Below are 26,434 nucleotides of genomic sequence, written 5' to 3' on the forward strand. Positions count from 1 at the left end.
GAAGACTCTTGAGAGTCCCTTGGACTGCAAGGAGATCCAACCAGTCCATCCTAAAGGAGATCAGTCCTGGGTGTTCCTTGGAAGGACTGATGCTAAAGCTGAAACTCCAATACTTTGGCCACCTCATGCGAAGAGTTGACTCATTGGAAAAGACCTTGATGCTGGAAGGGATTGGGGATAGGAGGAGACAGAGATGACAGAGGATGAGAAGGCTGGATGGCATCACTCACTCAATGGACATGGGTTTGGGTAGGCTATGGGAGTTGGTGATGGACAGAGAGACCTGGCATGTTGAGGATCATGGGGTCGCAGAGTCGGACACGACTGAGCGACTGAACGCAACTGAACTGAAAGTAATGTAATTTTATAAAAAATAGCATCAGTTCCAGGAAATAATTTAGTTTTCTTTCTTAGATCACTTATGAACTCTGGTTTGGCAATTTGAATTTTATGCTAAATGAGAATCTAAAAATCAAAAAATAATGAAAATAATTGCTATCACTTCTTGGTACTCATTTGATATTCTGGAAAATATTTCTGGAGGGAAAACAAAACTGTCTTAGAGATTAGCTTTTACATATATGTAAATATATATATATGTAAATATAAATTATATATATATAAATGAACTTTTTGCCCAACCTAATGTATCTGCTGTACAACTGAAAATAGCAAAACATTGTAAATCACCTCTATTTAAAAAATAAATAAATAATGAAAGAAAAACATTAACATATTAATGTTTCAGGTTTGCCAAAGAACTGTAATTATTGCTGACATTAGCCCTTTGATATTGATGATCACTATAATTCACACTTTGAAAGTGAAAGTGATGTCACTTAGTCATGTCCAACTCTTTTGTGACCCCATGGACTCTAACCTACCAGGCTCCTCTGCCCATGGACTTTTCCAGGCAAGGGTACTGAAGTGACTTGCCATTTCCTTCTCTAGGGGATCTTCCCAACCCAGGGATCGAACCCTGCTCTCCCGCATTGCAGGCAGATGCTTTACCATCTGAGCCACCAGGGAAACCAGTTCACATGTTGATATAGCACAAACAAGAGTAGTTAACAATGCATATTTCATCTACGGGTTTTCAACTGCCTTCAAAGACTTCCAAGCTTCTAGAAGAGATGGACTTAAGGAAAAATTTTGGGAAAGAGTATAGAATTGCCTCAAACCAAGTCATATGAGTTGAATTTTAACCAATTGTCCCCAAGGTTTAATTTTGCCCTTGGACTGTTTGAGCTAGGTAGCTCATTACATATTCCTTGGGACTGGTTTGGAAGAAATAGTTTCCTTGGAGTTCCTGAGGCTTAAAGGCTACCTTAAGCATTTGCAAACTCTTGTTGAATTTCTATAAATATTCAGTACAGCATAGATAAAATACTTAGCCTCATGATTTTTCACCAAAAAAGAGAGAGAGATACAGTGGGAAGGAAGCTAGCCACAGAGGCATTTGTGTCTCAGAGAGTAGGAATAGTTTACTCCAGTTAAGTTTCCAAGAACCGAATTAAAAAATTCACTCCATTTTCAGAGCATTCTCTCTGTTCCAATACAGACCTTGCTGTTCTGTCTGACCCAGTGTTTCCAGGAAGGAGCTGTGTGAATTAGGGCTACATGAAGAGTTCCCTTTCTCCATAAACTCTTTACATCCCATCATCACTTGTGATCACAGGCAATGATAAATCTCAATGAAGTATAGTTTGTGCATTTTATTCAAGCTTCACATAATTCACGTTCTTTTTCAATCTGTCTGAAACTTTTTCTTCTGTGCTGTGCTTAGTCTCTCAGTCATGTCTGATTCTTTCTGACCCCATGGACTGTACCCTGCCAAGCTCCTCTGTCCATGAGATTCTCCAGCGACAATACTGGAGTGAGTTGCACTCTTCCAAGGGATCTTCCCAACCCAGGGATTGAACCCAGGTCTCCTGTATTGCAGGCGGATTCTTTACCATCTGAACCCTAAACACTGATTTCTTGGAATCCATACTCAATGTGTCTTCTACTAAATGACAGAGCTCCTGGGGAGTGTTTCTACCAATGAAGAATTATGGTGGTTCAGGCTTCCTAGGCTTTCCCTGGACTCAGCACTTGGCTGAACTACCTCTCAAAGGCATCTCTGCTCACAGAGGACGCAACACACAGAATGAAGGCCAGCTTGGCAGAAGTTTCTCTCTTGGGGAGCTCCTGATTCAAGGTCTATGGTCAGTGCTGATACTTCTGGGACAGAGTATGAAATTGGGCTCCCGTTTCTACACACCTGGGTTTTCAAGATCCTTGACAACCCTTGAGACGACACACAGCAATATTTCTTTAATTGGAGTAACTGATGGCATGGTTGTTCAGGAAGAAAGAAGCCGAACTGTGGGGTTAAATCTCAGATAAAACGACTTTCTCTAAGATGGTTGCTCTCCTTCCCGACTCTTCTTTCCCTGGTAACTGCTCACTACTCTCTCCTATTCTGACTACATTAGTCTGTTTCTTTCCTCCTCTTCACCATTTTCCAGTTAGATCTTATTTTTTTTTTTTGCTTTTGCTTTAATATTAGCCTCAGCATGCAGTTTAATGCGCTTGGTTTTGGAGTCAGGACAGAAATTTAAGATATCAATTGCTATCCTTCTCTCATGACTCATGATTTCTCTTTTCTAAGATGCAATCTATGTGATGATTAGAATCAGATATTTTACATGAGATGAGGGTGAATGCTGAGAGAGAAGCTATGTAGTAACAGCCCTTTCTAGTTCTAGCTTAAGTGCCTTAATTAAAACACTCTGTATCACAGGTCATGCTTTGTAACTAGAAATGGATGGATCATATGGCCAATCCAGTTGCCTTGCAAAAAAAAATGTGTATGTCAGATGAAGTAGAACAAGCAAAAACTTGTTTGAATGATAAGATTATGGAAACAGAATAATATTTAATCCTGAATTGCCTTATTTAATCATATATGCATACATAGGCATATATATACACATACGCACATATATATGGAACATAGGAAATAGAGGCAGATGGTTATTTAACTTAGGAAGAATGGAAAAATTTTGGCACCAAATATATTTGAATTGGTTAACAGTTCAGTAGGTAAAAGTAATCAGAGAAGGCAATGGCAACCCACTCCAGTACTCTTGCCTGGAAAATCCCATGGACAGAGGAGCCTGGTAGGCTGCAGTCCATGGGGTCGCTAAGAGTTGGACACGACTGAGAGACTTCCCTTTCACTTTTTACTTTCATGCATTGGAGCAGGAAATGGCAACCCACTCCAGTATTCTTGCCTGGAGAATCCCAGGGACAGGGGAGCCCTGTGGGCTGCAGTCTATGGATTTGCACAGAGTCGGACACAACTGAAGTGACTTAGCAGCAGCAGGTAAAAGTAAACTGTAAGGATCAAGGAAGGAAAAAGACATTCTACCATGATGCCCTCCCAAATCAAAGAGGCAGCGTGGTTGCCTCTCAGAAAAGTTTGGAGATAATGGCTGAATTCAATAATAAAATTCTCAGATAGTATTGATTTAAACTAATGTATGCATCCTTCAATGATGCTTTCCTGTTTTTATGTCCCTAAACCTACTCTTTGCTTACTTAAAATAAAATAGAATTTGTTGAACTGGAAGTCATGGTTTTCTGTTACCTACCCAAAATTTGTCTTTTAAAAAGTTTGGATTTAATGAGAGTGCAGTTTTTAATGATGGGAATGTCTATTTTTCCTAAAGGAATGCATGTTCCCTTTCTATAAATATTTAATCACTCTTCTAACTCTTCTTCTCACAGCAAAGGGCTCCCTCTCTTTTGTTTTTATCTCTTACTGGAAACCTAATATATTAAAATTAAATAATCATTGATTTATTTTCTTTTTTTAATAATCAGCAGAGAAAATTGCAACTTCCAATCAGAGTTTGTAATTATTGTGATATTTCTAATTTCTCATTGTGAAATAACATTATTTTAGCTCAAGTGCAAGGAAAACCTAATTGTATTTAGATATTTAACTTTACTAGAGTTAAATAGTTTGATTTACTGATACTGATATATTTTTCTTACTTAGGGAAACCCTTTATAAACTTTTTGAATATTTAATTTTCAGAGAACTTTGTTGGAAATTGCAGTTTGACTCAATTAAAGCCTTAATTTCACTTATTTCCCATGTTTAAACTTTTAACGATCCATCAACTTATTTTCTAGGATCTTTCTGATATGGAGTTAAAATTCACTCAGTATTATCGCAGAGTTGTGTGTAGCTTTTTAATGATTAAGAATATTAATAGAGAAATGGCATCCCTCCAACATCGTTGTGAGGAGGTTGAGGACATCTTTTCATGCTCTGTAAGTTGACTCTAGATATGAGTATGTTCTCAGTACACATTTGATGACTGAGTTGATAGTGTTGTTGAATCACTAAAGATTTGATGATTAATCAGAAAGAGGAAATGTATGTCAAAATTCATGTTAAAATGTGTTTCATTTGATATTAAATTTTAAAGGCATGATTGACTAAAATGGAAACACGAATTTAAAATTGATATAGTTTGGTGTAAGGGGGATCCAAGATGGGGAACACATGTACACCTGGGGTAGATTCATGTCAATGTATGGCAAAACCAATACAATATTGTAAAGTAATTAGCCTCCAATTAAAATAAATAAATTTAAGAAATTAAAAAAAATAAAATAAAATTGATAGAGTTTATTGCATAATGTTGAAAAAAAGAGCTCAAAACTTATAGATATAAAAAATTAAATAGACATAGCATACAAAATTCAAAATAAATGAAATATAAGAAATTAAAATATACAAAAATGTTATATTCTATTGCTAATCAAAATATATATTTCATAATTTTAACTGTATTAACTAAGCAAATATAATAATGCCTCATTATTTTTTTATTTATAATTTGTGTCATACTGTTATAGTTTTAGAAGCAATGGAAAATGACCTAATTTGTACATTAAAATATTTCACGTATGTGTATATACATACACATATATAGATTTATACCTATATGTCTGAAAACCCAGCAGAATGTGTAAGGAACTGACTTTTACTTCTGGTTTATGGGCTTCCCTGGTGTCTCAGATGGGAAAGAATCTGCCTGCAATGCAGGAGACCTGGGTTTTATCCTTGGGTCAGAAAGATACCCTGGAGAAGGGAATGGCAGCCCACTTGCCTGGAGAATCCCATTGGCAGAGGAGCCTGGTTGGGTTCATGGAGTCACAGAGTCTGGCAGGACTGAGTGACTAACACCACCATGGGATTGGTTAATATGAATTTTTGAAGGGCAATTTTCTCACCTTGTAATACATTGCAGCTTTGGAAATTTTATTATGCAGATATATCCATGCAATAATTAATTTTCTAATAAATAATAAAACAAACAAATTGAAAGATTATTTGAGAATAGTGTCAATAATTATGGGCTTCCCAAGTGGCTCAGTGGTAGAATATGCTTGCAATGCAGGAGATGTGGGCTCGATTCCTGGGTCAGAAAAATCCCCCAGAGAAGGAAATGGCCATCCATTCCAGTATTCTTGCCTGGAAAATCCCGTGGACAGAGGTGCCTGGTGGGCTACAGTCCATGTGATTTTAAAAAAAAATCCCCTGGGCATATATTTGATTAAAATATTAAAATAAGCACAAGCTATATGAGAAGAATTTATTGAAAATATTTTAATTAAGACGAAAATTTGTTAAAACAAAAAATAAATGGTAGAATTTATATTTTAAGATTTTGATGTGGGAGAGACAGGAAGATGGCGGAGGAATAGGACAGGGAGACCACTTTCTCCCCCACAAATTCAGCAAAAGAACATTTGAACGCTGAGTAAATCCCACGAAACAACTGAATGATGGCAGAGGACATCAGGCACCCAGAAAAGCAGCCCATTGTCTTCTAAAGGAGGTAGGAAATAGTATAAAAGATAAAAAGAGAGCAAAAGAGGGAGGGAAGGAGCTCCGTCCTGGGAAGGGAGGCTTAAAAAAAGAGAGAAGTTTCCAAACACCTGGAAACACTCACTGGTGAGTCTGTGGTGAGCCTTGGAACCTCAGAGGGCAACATAAGCGGGAGAAAAAAGAAATAAATAGTTAAAACCCACAGACTAAGTGCCCAGAGGTAACTCTCAGTGGAGAAGCCATGCAACCGCCCGCACCCCACACTAGCAAGTGGGGGCTGGGCAGGGAGGCGCGGCTGCATCGCTTAGAGTGAGGACTGGGCCTGAATGACCCGAGGGCAACCTGAGGGTGCTAACTGGAGATACCTAAGCAGACTGTGGGATAGCTACCATGTGAAAAGCCCCAACCTAAGACACCACCAGACCCGCTCACAGAACAAAGGACTGAACAGAGCTAGCCAGCTGCGGATGGCCCATCCCCCACCAAGACAGGAAGGGGAAGGCAGCCAGAGCCAGAAGCGGGCAATCGCAGCCCCAGAGAGGCTTCCAATACCAAGCTGCAGAGTAGCTTTGTTGCTAACCAAGACTTCTTGGTTTTGGGCCAGTCAACATCTGCCTGAGAAGGTGCGCCAGTTGTACAACCAGAAAACCAAGCAGCAGGGACTGGGGAGGCGATAAGTTGCAGCGACCACGCTTGCCAAACACCTGGTCACCTGAACTTCTCACACCGGGGAAGGGCACAAAACGCAGGTCCAACCAAGTCTGCGCCTTTGTGGAGTACCCGAGTACCTGAACCTGAGTGGCTTAGACCTGGGAAGTGCATACAACCCAGCGCCAGCCTCAGACAGTTCCTGGCTGAGCAACCTAGAGCCTGAGAAGCATAAACAGGGAAAGCACACATGCCATGAGTGGGGGCAATCCCAGTGTAGCTGAGACACTGAGAGCACGCTCCACAGAAGCCAGTGATATTTTTTTAGTAGCGTTCCTCCCTCCCCATAGCACAATTGAACAGGTGAGCCTATAAAAGTGTCCACCACTGCCCCCTTGTGTCAAGACGGGAATCAGACACTGAAGAGACCAGCAAACAGAAGAGCTTAAACAGAAGGAACTTCTTTGGAAGTGATAGATGGAGAAGTCTTGAGCCTACTGCAAGAATAAGACCGAAAAACAAAGGCAGAGACTTAAGTCCAAATCCTGAGAACACCAGAGATTTCCTGTTCCAGGGAACATTAATCGATAGGAACTCATCAAATGCCTCCATACATACAGTGAAATCAGGCACCACCCAAGGGTCAACAAGTTTCAGTGAAAGACATACCACACAAATTCTCCAGCAACACAGGAGAATAGACCTGAGCTTCAATATACAGGCTGCCCAAACCCACTCCAAACCCATTGACATCTCAAACTCATTACTGGACACTTCATTGCACTCCAGAGAGAAGAAATCCAGCTCCACCCACCAGAACACCGACACAAGCTTCCCTAACCAGAGAAGGTTGACAAGCCACCCGTCCAACCTCACCCACAGAGAGGAAACTACATAATAAAGAGAACTCCACAGACTGCCAGAAGACGGAAAGGCCACCCCAAGCACAGCAATGGAAGCAAGATGAAGAGGCAGAGAAATACCCAGCAAGTAAAGGAACAGGATAAATGCCCACCAACACAAACGAAAGAGGAAGATATAGGGAATCTACTTGATAAAGAATTTCATATTGTTATAGTGAAAATGATTCAAAATCTGGAAAGCAAACTGGAGTTACAGATAAATAACCTGGAAACAAGGATTGAGAAGATGAAAGAAGGGTTTAATAAGGATTTGGAGGGGAAAAAAGGGTCAATATACAATGAATAATGCAATAGATGAGATCAGATACACTCTGGAGGGAACAAACAGTAGAATAACAGAGGCAGAAGACAGGATAAGTGAGCTAGAAGATAGAATTGTAGAAATAAATGAAACAGAGAGGGGGAAAAGAAATGAGGACATCTCAGAGACCTCTGGGACAATGTTAAACTCCCCAACATTCGAATCATAGGAGTCCCAGAAGAAGAAGACAAAATTAAAGACCATGAGAGAATACTTGAGGAGATAATAGTTGAAAAATTCCCTAAAATGGGAAAGGAAATAATCACCAAAGTCCAAGAAACACAGAGAGTCCCTAACAGGATAACCCCAAGGCAAAATATTTCAAGACACATAATAATCAAATTAACAAAGATCAAACACAAAGAACAAATATTAAAAGCAGCAAGGGAAAAGCAACAAATAACACACAAGGGGATTTCCATAAGGATAACAGCTGATCTTTCAACAGAAACTCTTCAGGCCAGGAGAGAATGGCAAGACATACTTAAAGTGATGAAACAAAATAACCTACTGCCCAGAATACTATACCCAGCAAGGATCTCATTCAAATATGAAGGAGAAATCAAAAGCTTTACAGACAAGCAAAAGCTGAGAGAATTCAGCATCACCAAACCAGCTCCCCAACAAATGCTAAAGGACCTTCTGTAGATAGGAAACACAGAAATGGTGTATAAACTCAAACCCGAAACAATAAATAAAATTGCAACGGGATCACACTTATCAATAATTACCTTAAACATAAATGGGTTGAATACCCCAACCAAAAGACAAAGGCTGGCTGAACAGATACAAAAATAAGACCTCTATACGTGTTGTCTACAAGAGACCCACCTCAAAACAAGGGACACATGCAGACAGAAAGTGAAGGGCTGGAAAAAGATATTCCAAGCACAAAAAGACCAAAAAAAAGCAGACGTAGCAATACTCATATCAGATAAAATAGACTTTAAAACAAAGGCTGTGAAAAGAGACAAAGAAGGAAACTACATAATAATCAAAGGATCAATCCAAGAAGAAGATATAATATTATAAAAATATATGCACCCAACATAGGAGCATGGCAATATGTAAGACAATTAATAACAAGTATGAAAGGGGACTGATGCTAAAGCTGAAACTCCAGTACTTTGGCCACCTCATGCAACGAATTGACTCATGGAAAAGAGTCTGATGCTGGGCGGGATTGGGGGTGGGAGGAGACGGGGACGACAGAGAATGAGATGGCTGGATGGCATCACCAACTCAATGGACATGAGTTTGAGTGAACTCTGGGAGTTGGTGATGGACCAGGAGGCCTGGCGTGCTGTGATTCATGGGGTTGCAAAGAGTCGGCCATGACTGAGCGACTGAACTTAACCTAGCTGAACTGATGAAAGGGGAAATTAACAATAACACAATAATAGTGGGAGACTTTAATACCCCACTCACATCTATGGATAGATCAACTAAACAGAAAATTAAGAAGGAGACACAAACTTTAAGTGATATAATAGAGCAGTTAGACCTAACAGATCTCTATAGGACATTTCACCCCAAAACAATGAATTTCAGCTTTTTCTCAAGTACACACGGAACCTTTTCCAGGATAGATCACATGCTGGGCCATAAATCTAGCCTTGGTAAATTCAAAAAAATTGAAATATTTTCATTCATGTATTCTGACAACAATGCAGTTAGATTAGATCTCAATTACAAGAGAAAAACTATTAAAAATGCCAACATATGGAGGCTGAACAACACGCTGCTGAATAACGAAGAAATCATAAAAGAAATCAAAAAAGAAATCAAAATATGCATAGAAATGAATTAAAATTAAAACAAAACAACCCAAAACCTCTGGGACACTATAAAAGCAGTGCTAAGGGGAAGGTTCATAGCAATACAGGCACACCTCAAGAAGCAAGAATAAAGTCAACTAAATAACCTAAGTCTATATCTAAAGAAATTAGAAAAGAAAGAAATGAAGAACTCCAGGGTTTGTAGAAGGAAAGAAGTCTTAAAAATTAGGGTAGAAATAAATGCAAAAGAAACAAAAGAGACCATAGCAAAAATCAACAAAGCCAAAAGCAGATTCTTTGAGAGGGTAAGTAAAATTGACAAACCACTAGCCAGACTCATCAAGAAACAAAGGGAGAAGAACCAAATCAATAAAATTAGAAATGAAAATGGAGAGATCACAGACAACACAGAAATATAAAGGATCATTAGAGAATACTATCAGCAATTATATGGCAATAAAATGGACAACTTGGAAGAAATGGACAAATTCTTAGAAAAGTACAACTTTCTAAAACTGAACCAGGAAGAAATAGAGAATCTTAATAGACCCATCACAAGCACGAAAATAGAAGCTGTAATCAGAAATCTTCCAGCAAACAAAAGCCCAGGCCCAGATTGCTTCACATCTGAATTCTACCAAAAATTTAGAGAAGAGCTAACACCTATTCTACTGAAACTCTTCCAGAAAATTGCAGAGGAAGGTAAACTTCCAAACTCATTCTATGAGGCCACCGTCACCCTAATCCCAAAACCTGGTAAAGATCCCACAAAAAAAGAAAACTACAGGCCAATATCACTGATGAACATAGATGCAAAAATCCTTAACAAAATTCTAGCAATCAGAATCCAACAACACATTAAGAAGATCATAAACATGACCAAGTGGGCTTTATCCCAGGAATGCAAGGATTCTTCAATATCCACAAATCAATCAATGTAATAGACCACATTAACAAACTGAAAAATAAAAATCATATGATTATCTCAATAGATGCAGAGAAAGACTTCGATAAAATTCCACATCCATTTATGATAAAAACCCTCCAGAAGGTGGTAATGGAAGGAACATACCTCAACATAATAAAAGCTATATATGACAAACCCACAGCAAACATTATCCACAATGGTGAAAAACTAAAAGCATTTCCCCTAAAGTCAGAAACAAGACAAGGGTGCCCATTCTCACCACTACTATTCAACATAGTTCTGGAAATTTTGGCCACAGCAATCAGAGCAGAAAAAGACATAAAAGGAATCCAAATTGCAAAAAATGAAATAAAACTTTCACTGTTTGCCAATGACATGATCCTCTACACAAAAAAGCCTAAAGACTCTACCAGAAAACTCCTAGAACTAATCAATGAATACAGTAAAGTTGCAGGATATAAAATCAACACACATAAATTCCTTGCATTCATATTCACTAATAATGAGAAAATAGAAAGAGAAGTTAAGGAAACTATTCCATTCACTGTTGCAATGAAAAGAATAAAATACTTAGGAATATATCTACCTAAAGAAACAAAAGACTAGTACATAGTAAACTATAAAACACTGGTGAAAGTAATGAAATAGGACATTAATAGATGGAGAAATATACCTTGTTCGTGGGTTGGAAGAATAAATATTGTGAAAATGAGTATAATACCCAAAATAATGTATACACATTCAATGCAATCCCTATCCAGCTAGCAATGATATTTTTCACAGAACTCGAACAAATAATCTCACAATTTGTAGGGAAATACAAAAAACCTCGAATAGCCAAAGTAATCTTGAGCAAGATGAATGCAACTAGGGGAATCAAACCTACTGGAGTTCAGGCTCTATTACAAAGTCACAGTCATCAAGGCAGTATGGTACTGGCACAAAGACAGAAATATAGATCAATGGAACAAAATAGAAAGCCCAGAGATAAATCCATGCACCTTTGGACACCTTATCTTTGACAAAGGAGGCAAGAATATAAAATGGAGAAAGACAGTCTCTTCAACAAGTGGTGTTTGGAAAACTGGTCAGCCACCTGTAAAAGAATGAAACTAGAATACTCCCTAACACCATACTCAAAAATAAACTCAAAATGGATTAAAGATCTAAATGAAAGACCAGAAACTATAAAACTCTTAGAGGAGAACATAGGCAAAACACTTTCCGACATAAATCACAGCAGGATCCTCCATGACCGACCTCCCAGAATATCGAAAATAAAAGCAAAAATAAACAAATGGGACCTAATTAAAATTAAAAGCTTCTGCACAGCAAAGGAAACTACAAGCAGGTGAAAAGTCAGCCTTCAGAATGGGAGAAAATAATAGCAAATGAAACAATTGAAAAAGAATTAATCTCCAAAATATGCAAGCAACTCCTGCAGCTCAATCCCAGAAAAATAAACGACCCAATCAAAAAATGGGCCAAAGAACTAAACAGACATTTCTCCAAAGAAGACATACAGATGGCTAACAAACACATGAAAAAATGCTCAACATGCCTCATAATCAGAGAAATGCAAATCAAAAGCACAATGAGGTACCATCTCACACCAGCCAGAATGGCTGCTATCCAAAAGTCTAAGCAATAAATGCTGTAGAGTGTGTGGAGCAAAGGGAACCCTCTTACGCTGTTGGTGGGAATGCAAACTAGTACAGCCACTATGGAGAACAGTGTGGAGATTCCTTAAAAAACTGGAAATAGAACTGCCATATGACCCAGCAATCACACTCCTGGGCATACACACCGAGGAAACCAGAATTGAAAGAGAAACGCGTACTCCAATGTTCATTGCAGCACTGTTTATAATAGCCAGGACATGGACTAGATGTCCATCTGCAGATGAATGGATAAGAAAGCCTTGGTACATATACACAATGGAGTATTACTCAGCCATTAAAAAGAATGCATTTGAATCAGTTCTATTGAGGTGGATGAAACTGGAGCCTATTGTACAGAGTGAAGTAAGCCAGAAAGAAGAACACCAATAAAGTATACTAACACATATATATGGAATTTAGAAAGATGGTAATGATAACCCTGTATACGAGACAGCAAAATAGACACAGGTCTATAGAACAGTCTTTGGGACTCTGTGGGAGAGGGTGAGGGTGGGATGGTTTGGGAGAATGGCACTGAAACATGTATATTACCGTAAGTGAAACGAATCACCAGTCCAAGTTCGATGTATGATACAGGATTCTCGGGGCTGGTGAACGGGGATGACTCAGAGGGAGGATAAGGAAAGGAGGGAGGTCGGAGAGGGGTTCAAGAATGGGAACACATGTACACCCGGGGTGGATTCATGTCAATATATGGCAAAACCAACCAATATAATATTGTAAAGTAGTTCAGTTCAGTCGCTCATTCGTGTCCGACTCTCTGTGACCCCATGAATCACAGTACACAAGGCCTCCCTGTCCAGCACCAACTCCTGGATTTCACTCAAACTCATATTAGCCTCCAATAAAAAAAAGACAAAAAAGAAAATAGATTTTGATATGTCAATTTTGGGCTCCCCTTGTGGCTCAGCTGGTAAAGAATCTGTCTGCAATGAAGGAGACCTGGATTTGAAATCTGGGTTGGGAAGATCTCCTGGAGGAAGGAATGGCAACACACTCCAGCATTCTTGCCTGGAGAATACTATGGACAGAAGAGCCTGGTGGAGTCCATGGTGTCACAAAGAGTCAAGCATGACTGAGTGACTAACAGCATTTTTATTTATAATTGTTAGGCAGATAATTACACTACAAATACAGTTTGGCTAACATAGAAAAAACTTTCAAATTAAAAAAGGAAAATCAGAAAATTAATAAGATGATTGAAATTATATAGATATATGTACACAAGAAAAAAGTAAAGGAGAGCAAGGAGATGTATTTTTATGTTGAATTTCTGAAATACATTTTTAAACTTACATTTTAAAGAGAAAAAATTAAAAGAATGCCATCTTCTAGATGACAGTGGTAGGAAAATTAGATATGAAGGAGAATAATACAAGGGTTACAGAAATATAGAAAATGAAATAATAGGTTGAGTACACAGAATGTGAAATTTACTAGCAGACATCTAACATATGTAATAGTTTATATCAAATATATATAGCAATTTTCCAAAATATTGCTAGCCTCAATGATTTGCTCAAATAGCTCATGTGCCCTAACTGGCAATGAAGGTAAAGTTATAGCTGCAAGGAGCCTAAAGATGGAAAAATCAGCTTTTTTCTTAAGTATAACCCAACAAAGATACTGAAGAGATTAGGAATAATGGCTACTAACTGTTGTTCAAATCCAGAAATGTATTCACTCAGGAGAGAATCTCCAAATATATGATTTCTAAATTATATACAGATATTATTATCAGTAATTGATGTGCATACACATTATATGCATATATATGTATCATACACATATGCAATGCTTAATAATGTATCTGTTAGATTCTCTGTCATATAAAGAAAGAGCATCAAGACACTAAAATGATCTGATCAAGATCATAAAACAAATTCACTAGTTTTCAAATCATGGCAGAGTGCACAGTCACTTGAGAGTTCCCCCCACCAAAAAAAAAGGCAACCCATAAGATCTTGAATCAATGCTGATGTTTAAAGTCTGTTAACATAAAAAAAACAAACAAATTCTGAGTGAGTATAGTGTATGAAAATTTTGAGAAACACCAAGTTATATGTTCAATGAAATGAGAATTCTAAAAATTGCAATTCTGCATCCAAATAGACTGCAATTGCCAAGTCACCATTTCTCCAACTTTTTTTTTTTTTTTTTTGCAGATGAACCACTTCTCAGCTGTGCCTGTTCTATATTCACCATAACCATGGAAGTGAACAGTAATGTGAATGAGTTCATTCTGCTTGGGTTAACACAGAGTCTACTAAAGGAGAAAGTAGTATCTGTTATCTTCTTATCTCTATACCTTGGGACTCTGTTGCAACCTTCCTGATTGTGATGACCATACGAAATAGCCAGACACTTCAGAGCCCTTGTACTTCTTCCTTTTCTACTTATCCTTTGCTGATGCCTGTTTTTCAACAACCATTGCCCCCAGGTTGATTGCAGATTCTGTATCTGAGAAGTCATTTCCTACAATGAATGCATGACCCAAATCTTTTCAGTTCACTTCTTTGGGTGCATGGGGATCTTGGGGCTTATCCTCATGTCCTTTGATCACTATGTGGCCATTTGCAAGCTGCTGCTGTACACAGCTGTCATGAGCCATCCTGTCTGTGGCACACCGGTGAAACTGGCCTGGATGGGGGTCTGTATCCATTCTTCAGCACAGATTCTCTTGGCTTTGAAATTACCCTTCTGTGGCTCCAATGTTATTGATCACTATTTCTGTGATATGCAACCGTTGTTGAAACTTGCCTGCATTGATACTTATGTCATCAACCTACTCATAGTGTTTAACAGTGGGGTCATATGCTTGGGGAGTTTCATTCTGCTGCTAATCTCCTATGTTTTCGTCTTACATTCTCTGAGTAACTGTAGCACAGAAGGAAGAAGCAGAGCACTTTCCACACACATCTCTCACATTATTGTTATTGTCTTATTCTTTGTACCGTGTATATACATATACATACACATATATGCTCGCCCTCTAACTGTATTTCCAGTGGACAAGATGATGGCTGTGTTTTACACTATTGTGACACCCTTGCTCAATCCTCTGATTTACATTATGAGGAGCGCAGAAGTCAAACAGGCCATGAGAAATTATGGTGCAACAAAGTCTGACTCGAGATTGCAAAGCAGAAGATGCCAACTGTTAATTCTGTCAGAGTTTAAGTATAATTGGATTGATGGAAAAGAGAAAGTATTCTCATTCTATTGTGGACAGTGTAGATGTGTTCCAGTGGGGCATTTAGGGAAATAGGCAGAGTGAGCACCCAGCAAAACCTGTATTGTTTTAACCAATGCCTCAGAGAGAGAACCTGAAGTTCCATCATCTTTGTGGGGGCACAAGGCCACTCCTCATGTTAGCTGTCTACTTTGATGTTTCTGCTTGTGAGCCACATCCCGTTCTTTCTATAGGTTTTCCTTCTGATTTTGTACAGTATTGGTTTGTTGTTGTTGTTATATTTCTTATCCAAGTTTAATAATTTGTCCCTGATTTCTATCATCCATTTTGTCTCTAAAATACTCTTAAAAATTAGCTTTACCTTTGCCTGACTATGTACAGGGAAATAGCGCCTCACTTCCTGTTCAAATCAGATAATTTTAGTTATAACAAAGATATTCACTGTATTGATACATAATTTATCTATATATACATTAATATGTTTTGTTCATCATGTTGATTATTATTTTCATATTTCTTAGTTTTTTATACATATTTGTTTTTGTATTTTAAATTCATGGACACTTCCCTAATCTTTGATTAATTCTGAATGGATTTTATAAAGCTGTTAGAGTTATATTATAAAAACTAACATCTCACGGATGAGGTCATATGAAAAAGGCAATAACTGACAAATAAAATAGAACTAATGTCATAATGCGTGTGTGTGTGCTCAGTCACTCAGTCGTGTCTGACTGTTTTGAGACCCATGGACTGCACCCTGCGAGGCTCCTCTGTCCATGTGTTTCTCCAGGCAAGAATTCTGTAGTGAGTTGCCATTTCCTTATCCAGGAGATGTTCCTGACTCAGTGATGAAACCTGCATTTCTTGCATCTCCTGTATTGGCAGCAGATTCTATGCCACCTGAGAAACTTATTTTTCATGCATCTGACTAAATTTGTATTCTTGTTTGAGTACTGTTAACTAATGAGTATCAATAGTAGCAGCCAGTCCACAAGGAAACAGACATTGAATCTATCTCTGAGAATAAACATAATCAAGACTATTTTGCTATATCTGAAACTCCAATACTTTGGCCACCTGATGGGAAGAACTGACTCATTGGAAAAGACCCTGATGCTGGGAAAGATTGAAGGCAGGAGAAGAAGGGGGATGAGAAAGGATGAGATGGTTGAGTGACATCACCTACTTGATGGACATGAGTTTGAGCAAGCTCTTGGAGTTGGTGATGGACAGGGAAGCCTGGCGTGCAGCAGTCCATGGGATCGCAAAGAGTCGGACACGACTGAGCGACCTCACTGACTGATTTCACTATAGATCTGAAAACTGCACTGTAAACTGTGGCGGATGAACTCATATGATGCCACTTTGAGATGTTTTGCATGAGCATATCTCTTTGGGAATCTCAGCACTCATGGACATGTAGACTCTGACAATCAAAGTGTGGAAGATCTGATTATATGCTTTTCTGTAATAAAATTTAATGGTCGAAGATGGTAACTGGTCTTATTGCTGTGATCATTTCTAAGAATCTTTGCAAGCCTGTTTTCTGTCTCTTCATTATCCTTCCTCTGGATATATTCATAGCTTATCCCTTCAACACTTTTGATTTATTATTAAAATGTATCTTCAATATTGACTCTTTAGACTACTTCATAAAATTTCAATGCCCAACCAGTAACCTTCTCTGTCTCCTGTTCGTCCATCTCTGCTTAATTTTTCTCCTTAGCACTTATAATCCCTAAGCTGTCATACAGTTTATTCATTTTATTTTCTGGTACGTATAATACAATATACGTTTATGATGGTAGAAATTTGTGTCTTAAAAATACTATTACATCTCCAGTGCCTAGAATAGCACCTAGAATAGTGTAAATGGTCAAGTATCTAATGAACTAATAAATAAATAATTGTATAAACATATATAAACCACCAGAGGCTGGAGAGTGGCATGGGATTGATATTCTGTCTTACTTCAGAAGGAACCATATTATAATACCAAAAAATAAAGAGCAAAAGGAAAAATAAAGACTATAATTATGAAGAGAAGACACACAGAAAGTCAAAATCTGGTCATTTGACTAGAAGAATAAAATTAATAATCTCCTGTCATGTGGTGGTATTTACATGAGTGTATACATTTGTTTTTATATATTTATTGTAATTGGAGGCTAATTACTTAACAAAATTGTATAGGCTTTGCCATGCATTGACATGAATCTGCCCCTGGTGTACATGTTTTCCCCATCTTGAACTCCCCTCCCACCTCCATCCCCATAAATTCCCTCTGGATCATGCCAGTGCACCAGTCCTGAGCACCCTGTATTATGCACTGAACCTGGACTGGCAATTCGTTTCACATATGATAATATACATGTTGCAATGTCATGCTGCCATATCATCCCACCCTCGCCCTATCCCACAGAATCCAAAAGACTGTTCTATACATCTGTATTCCTTTTGCTGTCTTGTATAGAGGGTTATCGTTAACATCTTTCTAAATTTCATATATATGCATTAGTATACTGCATTGGTATTTTCTTTTCTGGCTTACTTCTCTCTGTATAATAGGCACCAGTTTCATCCACTTCATTAGAACTGATTCACATGTGTTCTTTTTAATGGCTGAGAAATACTCCATCGGAGAAGGCAATGGCAAGTCACTCCAGTACTCTTGCATAGAAAATCCCATGGATGGAGGAGCCTGGTAGGCTACAGTCCGTGGGGTCGCTAAGGGTCAGACACGACTGAGCGACTTCACTTTCACTTTTCACTTTCCACTTTCACACATTGGAGAAGGAAATGGCAACCCACTCCAGTGTTCTTGCCTGGAGAATCCCAGGGACAGGGGAGCCTGGTGGGCTTCCGTCTATGGGGTCACACAGAGTCGGACACGACTGAAGTGACTTAGCAGTAGCAATACTCCATCGTGTATATGTACCACAGCTTTCATATCCATTCATCTGCTGATGGACATCTAGGTTGTTTCCATGTCCTGGCTATTATAAACAGAGTTGCAATGAACATTGGAGTACATGTGTCTCTTTCAATTCTGGTTTCCTCAGTGAGCATGCCCAGGAGTGCGATGGCTAAGTCATACGGCAGTTCTATTTCCAGTTTTTAAGGAATCTCCACACTGTTCTCCATAGTGGCCACCCTCTCCAGCATTTATTGCTTATAGACTTTTGGATAGCAGCCATTCTGACTTGTGTGAGATGGTACCTCATTGTGCTTTTGATTTGCATTTCTCTGATTATGAGGGATGTTGAGCATCTTTTCATGTGTTTGTTAGCCATTTGTATGTCTTCTTTGGAGAAATATCTGTTTAGTTCTTAGGCCCATTTTTTGATTGGGTAGTTTATTTTTCTGGAATTGAGCTGCAGGAGTTGCTTGTATATTTTTGAGATTAATCCTTTGTCAGTTGCTTCATTTGCTTTATTTTCTCCCATTCTGAAAGCTGTCTTTTTACCTTGCTTATAGTTTCCTTTGTTGTGCAGAAGCTTTTAATTTTAATTAGGTCCCATTTGTTTATTTTTACTTTTATTTCCAAAATTATGGGAGGTCGGTCATGGAGGATCCTGCTGTAATTTATGTTAGAGAGTGTTTTGCCTATGTGCTCCTCTAAGAGTTTTATAGTTTCTGGTCTTTCATTTAGATCTTTAATCCATTTTGAGTTTATTTTTTGTGTACAGTGTTAGGGAGTGTTCTAGTTTCTTTCTTTTACAAGTGGCTGACCAGTTTTCCCAGCACCACTTGTTAAAGAGGTTGTCTTTTCTCCATTTTATATTCTTGCCTCCTTTGTCAAAGATAAGGTGTCCATAGGTGCATGGATTTATCTCTAGGTTTTCTATTTTGTTCCATTGATCTATATTTCTGCCTTTGTGCCAGTACCATACTCTCTTGATGACTGTGGCTTTGTAGTAGAGCCTGAAGTCCGGCAGGCTGATTCCCCCAGTTCCATTCTTCTTCCTCAAGATTGCTTTGGTTATTCGAGGTTTTTTGTACTTCCACACAAATTGTGAAATTATTTGTTCTAGCTCTGTGAAAAATACCATTGGTAGCTTGATAGGGATTTCATTGAACCTAGAAATTACTTTGAGTAATATACTCATTTTAATGATTATTTCAATAAATGCAGAGAAAGCCTTTGACAAAATTCAACATCCATTTATGATCAAAACCCTCCAGAAAGCGGAAATAGAAGGAACATTCCTCAACATAATAAAAGCTATATATGACAAACCCACAGCAAACATTATCCTCAATGGTGAAAAACTGAGAGCTTTTCCCCTAAAGTCAGGAACAAGACAAGGGTGCCCACTTTCACCACTACTATTCAACATAATTTTGGAAGTTTTGACCACAACAATCAGAGCAGAAAAAGACATAAAAGGAATCCAAATTGGAAGAGAAGAAGTAAAACTCTCACTGTTTGCAGATGACATGATCTTCTACACAGAAAACCCTAAAGACTTTACCAGGAAATTACTAGAGTTAATCAATGAATATAGTAAAGTTGCAGAATATAAAATCAACACACAGAAATTTCTTGCATTCCTATACACTATTAATGAGAAAAGAGAAAGAGACATTAAGGAAATAATTCCATTCACCGTTGCAATGAGAAGAATTAAATACTTAGGGATATATCTACCTAAATAAAAAAAAGACCTATATATAGAAAACTATAAAACAGTGGTGAAAGAAATCAGAAAGGACACTGATAGATGGAGAAATATACCGTGTTCGTAGATTGGAAGAATAAATATTATGAAGTGAGTGTATATATTTGTCATAAGTTATTTACTGTATGTTTAAAATGGTGCAGTCTACTGTATGTAAATCATACTTTAAGAAATTCTTTTAAATATAAAAATATATAAAAACATTTTTGTTTCCATTTTTGTCTTATCCCTTCCTTTATCTAGTGACTGATTCCAAAATGCTATAGGAATTATAGAAATTTTAATTATTATTTTTCATTGTCATTAGTCATATTTACCAGTATCATCAGGTTTTATATAACAATTAATATATCTAACAGTAGCATTTTCTATAATATGAAACTGGGAGAAGTTAAGAAACTTGTTTAAAGTCACAGAAACATAAGTCATGAAGATAGAATTCAATTAGATTACATCTATTTGAACCTTCACATTCCAAGATGTCTGGCTCTAGGTCAGTGATCACATTATCGTGACTATCTTGGTCGTGAAGATCTTTTTTGTACAGTTCTTCTGTGTATTCCTGCCACCTCTTCTTAATATCTTCTGCTTCTGTTAGGTCCATACCATTTCTGTCCTTTATCGAGCCCATCTTTGCATGAAATGTTCCCTTGAAATCTCTAATTTTCTTGAAGAGGTCTCTTGTTTTTCCTATTCTGTTGTTTTCCTCTATTTCTTTGCATTGATCACTGAGGAAGGCTTTCTTATCTCTCCTTGCTATTCTTTGGAACTCTGCATTCAGATGCTTATATCTTTCCTTTTCTCCTTTGCTTTTCGCCTCTCTTCTTTTTACAGCTATTTGTAAGGCCTCTTCAGACAGCCATTTCGCTCTTTTGCATTTCTTTTCCATGGGGATGGTCTTGGTCCCTGTCTCCTGTACAATGTCACGAACCTCCGTCCAGAGTTCATCAGGCACTCTGTCAATCAGATCTAGTCCCTTAAATCTATTTCTCACTTCCACTGCATAATCATAAGGGATTTGATTGAGGTCATATCTGAATGGTCTAGTGGTTTTCCTGACTTTCTTCAATTTAAGTCTGAACTTCGCAATAAGGAGTTCATGATCTGAGCCACAGTCAGCTCCTGGTCTTGTTTTCGCTAACTGTATACAGCTTCTCCATCTTTGGTTGCAAAGAATATAATCAATCTGATTTCGGTGTTGACCATCTGGTGATGTCCATGTGTAGAGTCTTCTCTTGTGTTGTTGGAAGAGGGTGTTTGCTATGACCAGTGCATTCTCTTGACAAAACTCTATTAGCCTTTGCCCTGCTTCATTCCGTGCTCCAAGACCAAATTTGCCAGTTACTCCAGGTGTTTCTTGACTTCCTACTTTTGCATTCCAGTCCCCTAGAATGAAAAGGACATCTTTTTTGGGTGTTAGTTCTAAAAGGTCTTGTAGGTCTTCATAGAACCGATTAACTTCGGCTTCTTCAGCATTACTGGTTGGGGCATAGGCCTGGATTACTGTAATATTGAATGGTTTGCCTTGGAAACGAACAGAAATCATCCTGTCATTTTTAAGATTGCATCCAAGTACTGCATTTCGGACTCTTTTGTTGACCATGATGGCTACTCCATTTCTTCTAAGGGATTCCTGCCCACAGTAGTAGATATAATGGTCATCCGAGTTAAATTCACCCATTCCAGTCCATTTTAATTCACTGATTCCTAGAATGTCGACGTTCACTCTTGCCATCTCCTGTTTGACCACTTCCAATTTGCCTTGATTCATGGACCTAACATTCCAGGTTCCTATGCAATATTGCTCTTTACAGCACCGGACCTTGTTTCTATCACTGGTCACATCCACAACTGGGTATTGGTTTTGCTTTTGCTCCATCCCTTTATTCCTTCTATAGTTATTTCTCCACTGAGCTCCAGTAGCATACTGGGCACCTACCGACCTGGGGAATTCCTCATTCAGTATCCTATCATTTTGCCCTTTGTTACTGTTCATGGGGTTCTCAAGGCAAGTATACTGAAGTGGTTTGCCATTCCCTTCTCCAGGGGACCACATTTGGCTGTGGTCCATGTGATTAGATCAGCTAGTTTCCTGTGATTATGATTTCAGTTTGTCTGCCCTCTGGTGCCCCCTAGCAATACCTACCGTCTTATTTGGGTTTCTCTTACCTTGGTCGTGGAAAATCTCTTCACAGCCGCTCCAGCAAAGTGCAGCCGCTGTACCTTACCTTGGACGAGGGGTATCTCCTCAAGGCCGCCCCTCCTGACCTTGAACGCGGAGTAGCTCCTCTCGGCCCTCCTGCGCCCGCGCAGCCACAGCTCGTTGGACGTGGGGTAGCTCCTCTCGGCCGCCGGCCCTGGCCTCAGGCGTGGGGTAGCTCCTCAGGGCCGCACCTCTTTGCGTCGTTCGTTGCGCCCAGGCCGGCGTCTCTCGCGTCGCGTCTGCGCCGCCGGGGCCGGCGTCTCTCGCGTCGATAGTCACGATAATGTGATCACTGACCTAGAGCCAGACATCTTGGAATGTGAAGTCAAGTGGGCCTTAGAAAGCATCACTACGAACAAAGCTAGTGGAGGTGATGGAATTCCAGTTGAGCTATTTCAAGTCTTGAAAGATGATGCTGTGAAAGTGCTGCACTCAATATGCCAGCAGATTTGGAAAACTCAGCAGTGGCCACAGGACTGGAAGAGGTCAGTCTTCATTCCAATCCCAAAGAAAGGCAATGCCAAAGAATGCTCAAACTACCGCACAATTGCACTCATCTCACACGCTAGTAAAGTCATGCTCAAAATTCTCCAAGCCAGGCTTCAGCAGTATGTAAATCGTGAACTCCCAGATGTTCAAGCAGGTTTTAGAAAAGGCAGAGGCACCAGAGATCAAATTGCCAACATCCGCTGGATCATGGAGAAAGCAAGAGAGTTTCAGAAAAACATCTATTTCTGCTTCATTGACTATGCCAAGGCCTTTGACTGTGTGGATCACAATAAACTGTGGAACATTTTGAAAGAGAGGGGAATCCCAGACCACCTGACCTGCCCCTTGAGAAACCTGTATGCAGGTCAGGAAGCAACAGTTAGAACCGGTCATGGAACAACAGACTGGTTCCAAGTAGGAAAAGGTGTACGTCAAGGTTGTATATTGTCACCTTGCTTATTTAACTTATATGCAGAGTACATCATGAGGAACGCTGGGCTGGAAGAAGCACAAGCTGGAATCAAGATTGCTGGGAGAAATATCAATAACCTCAGATATGCAGATGACACTACCCTTATGGCAGAAAGTGAAGAGGAACTCAAAAGCCTCTTGATGAAAGTGAAAGAGGAGAGTGAAAAGGTTGGCTTGAAGCTCAACATTCAGAAAACAAAGATCATGGCATCTGGTCCCATCACTTCATGGGAAATAGATGGAAAAACAGTGGAAACAGTGTCAGACTTTGTTTTTTTGGGCTCCAAAATCACTGCAGATGCTGATTTCAGCCATGAAATTAAAAGACGCTTGCTCCTTGGAAGGAAAGTTATGACCAACCTTGATAGTATATTAAAAAGCAGAGACATTACTTTGCCGACCAAGGTCCGTCTAGTCAAGGCGATGGTTTTTCCCGTGGTCATGTATGGATGTGAGAGTTGGACTGTGAAGAAAGCTGATCGCCGAAGAATCGATGCTTTTGAACTGTGGTGTTGGAGAAGACTCTTGAGAGTCCCTTATACTGCAAGGAGATCCAACCAGTCCATTCTAAAGGAGATCAATCCTGGATGTTCATTGGAGGGACTGATGCTAAAGCTGAAACTCCAATACTTTGGCCACCTCATGCGACGAGTTGACTCACTGGAAAAGACTCTGATGCTGGGAAAGGTTGGGGGCGGGAGGAGAAGGGGACGACAGAGAATGAGATGGCTGGATGGCATCACCGACTCTGTGGACATGAGTTTGAGTGTACTCCGGGAGTTGGTGATGGACAGGGAGGCCTGGCGTGCTGTGATTCATGGGGTCGCGGAGAGTCGGACACGACTGAGCGACTGAACTAACTAACTAACGAACTATTTGAACCTTTACATACACTTAGAGCTGCTTCTGTAATTAGGAAAGATCTGACTTAAAGGACAGAGTCTTTGGTGACTTTTTGTAGTCTAGACTTACATGTGACTTTGAAAGTGTGGTTTTTCCTTGGAGTAGGGTACATAAGTGGAGCTCTTAGTAGCTTAAATGGAAGCCGTCCCAAGAGGACAGAGTAGGAAGTGAGGAGGGCTCTGTGGGCAGAATCTTCCGTTTGATAATCTTGTCTGGGATTAATTAGCCTCATGGATTGCTGTGATTCTGGACTAAGTGAACTAAATGACTCATTCAGCTAATCCTTCAGGGTTGGGTGGGAAGGGTGAAGACATTTTTCCTTCAAAGCCTCGGCAAAGAAATTATCAAAAAACATCTTCACAATGGTGTGATTACTCACCTAGAGCCAGACATCCTGGAATGAGAAGTCAAGTAGGTCTTAGAAAGCATCAGTATGAACAAAGCTAGTGGAGATGATGGAATTCCAGTTGAGCTATTTCAAATCCTGAAAGATGATATTGTGAATGTGCTGAACTCAATATGCCAGCAAGTTTGGAAAACTCAGCAGTGGCCTCAGGATTGGAAAAGGTCAGTCTTTATTCCAATCTCAAAGAAAGGCAATGCCAAAGAATGCTTAAACTACCCCACAATTTCACTCATCACACACGCTAGGAAAGTCATGCTCAAAATTCTCCAAGCCAGGCTTCAGCAATACAAGAACTGTGAACTTCCAGATATTCCAGCAGTTTTTAGAAAAGGCAGAGGAACCACAAATCAAAATGCCAACATCCGCTGGATCATGGAAAAAGCAAGAAAATTCCAGAAAAATATCTATTTCTGCTTTATTGACTATGCCAAAGCTTTTGACTGTGTGGATCACAATAAACTGTGGAAAATTCTGAAAGAGATGTGAATACCAGACCATCTGACCTGCCTCTTGAGAAACCTGTATGCAGGTCAGGAAGCAACAGTTAGAACTGGACATGGAACAACAGACTTGTTCCGAATAGGAAAAGGAGTACGTCAAGGTTGTATATTGTCACCCTGTTTATTTAACTGATATACAGAGTACATCATGAGGAACGCTGGGCTGGGAGAAGCACAAGCTGGAATCAAGATTACCGGGAGAAATATCAATAACCCTAGAAATGCAGATGACACCACCGTTACGGCAGAAAGTGAAAATTATCTAAAAAGCCTCTTGATGAAAGTGAATGAGGAGAGTGAAAAAGTTGGCTTGAAGCTCAACATTCAGAAAACTAAGATTATGGAATCTTGTCCCATCACTTCATGGCAAATAGATGGGGAAATAGTGGAAACAGTGGCTGACTTTATTTTTCTGGGCTCTAAAATCACTGCAGATGGTGACTGCAGTCATGAAATTAAAAGACGCTTACTCCTTGGAAGGAAAGTTATAACCAACCTAGATAGCATATTAAAAGCTGAGACATTACTTTGCCAACAAAGGCCCACCTAGTCAAGGCTATGATTTTTCCCATGGTCATGTATGGATGTGAGAGTTGGACTGTGAAGAAAGCTGAGCGCTGACGAATTGATGCTTTTGATCAGTGGTATTGGAAGACTCTGGAGAGTCCCTTGGACTGCAAGAAGATCCAACCATCCCATTCAAAAGGAGATCAGTCCTGGCTATTCATTAAAAGGACTGATGGTAAAGCTGAAACCCATGCGAAGAGCTGACTCATTGGAAAAGACCCTGATGCTGGGAGGGATTGGGGACAGGAGGAGACTGGACGACAGAGGATGAGATGGCTGGATGGCATCACCAACTCGATGGACATGAGTCTGGGTAAATTCCGGGACAGGGAGGCGTGGTGTGCTGCAATTCATGGGGTCGCAAAGAGTCGGACCAGACTGAGCATCTGAACTGAATTGAACAGAAATAGATGTTGGAGGAAGAGGAAATGTTCAATTCATATGCTATGTCAGGAAATGATTTGGGGTAATGGATGTGGCTATTTAGAGATAATTTTAACCCAGAATAGTGAGAATATTTCCTATTTATTCTAGAAATTTCTAAGAGCAGAGTAAGAATTTCTGCCAGTATTACAGACCGTTTTGAATTGTCTAACTCAGGCCTTCTAGGAAGGGTTGGTATGTATGGAGCATCTTCTGTCCCCATAGGTCCTGCGACAGAAAACAGAGTTGATCTATTTGGAGTACAATTTACATGTTGCAAATATTGAGCATAATTTGTCTTCAAAGTAAATCAGAATTGAAGGAGCAAGAGCTCATAGCGCTCTCTCTTTTTTTTCCCACAAAGAAAATAGATAAATTTTCAAGCCCAACTGAACAATTTCCTTTTTCTTGCCTCCCATTGAAGACTGGGTTTTAGGTCAG

The 26,434-nt window shown here is 39.3% G+C and overlaps 2 pseudogenes; one reads left to right on the plus strand and one right to left on the minus strand.

Annotated features, from left to right (window-relative positions):
- The window catches only part of LOC129557401 (frizzled-3-like), a 929,688-nt pseudogene that overhangs the window by 530,175 nt on the left and 373,079 nt on the right, over positions 1–26,434 (minus strand).
- Positions 14,363–15,282, plus strand: LOC129557491 (olfactory receptor 4C11-like; annotated as a pseudogene).

The sequence above is a fragment of the Moschus berezovskii genome, chromosome 26, assembly GCF_049115385.1.
Source record: "Moschus berezovskii isolate FMDL1 chromosome 26, NW_MosBer_1.0, whole genome shotgun sequence".
In the NCBI taxonomy this organism is placed as follows: domain Eukaryota; kingdom Metazoa; phylum Chordata; class Mammalia; order Artiodactyla; family Moschidae; genus Moschus; species Moschus berezovskii.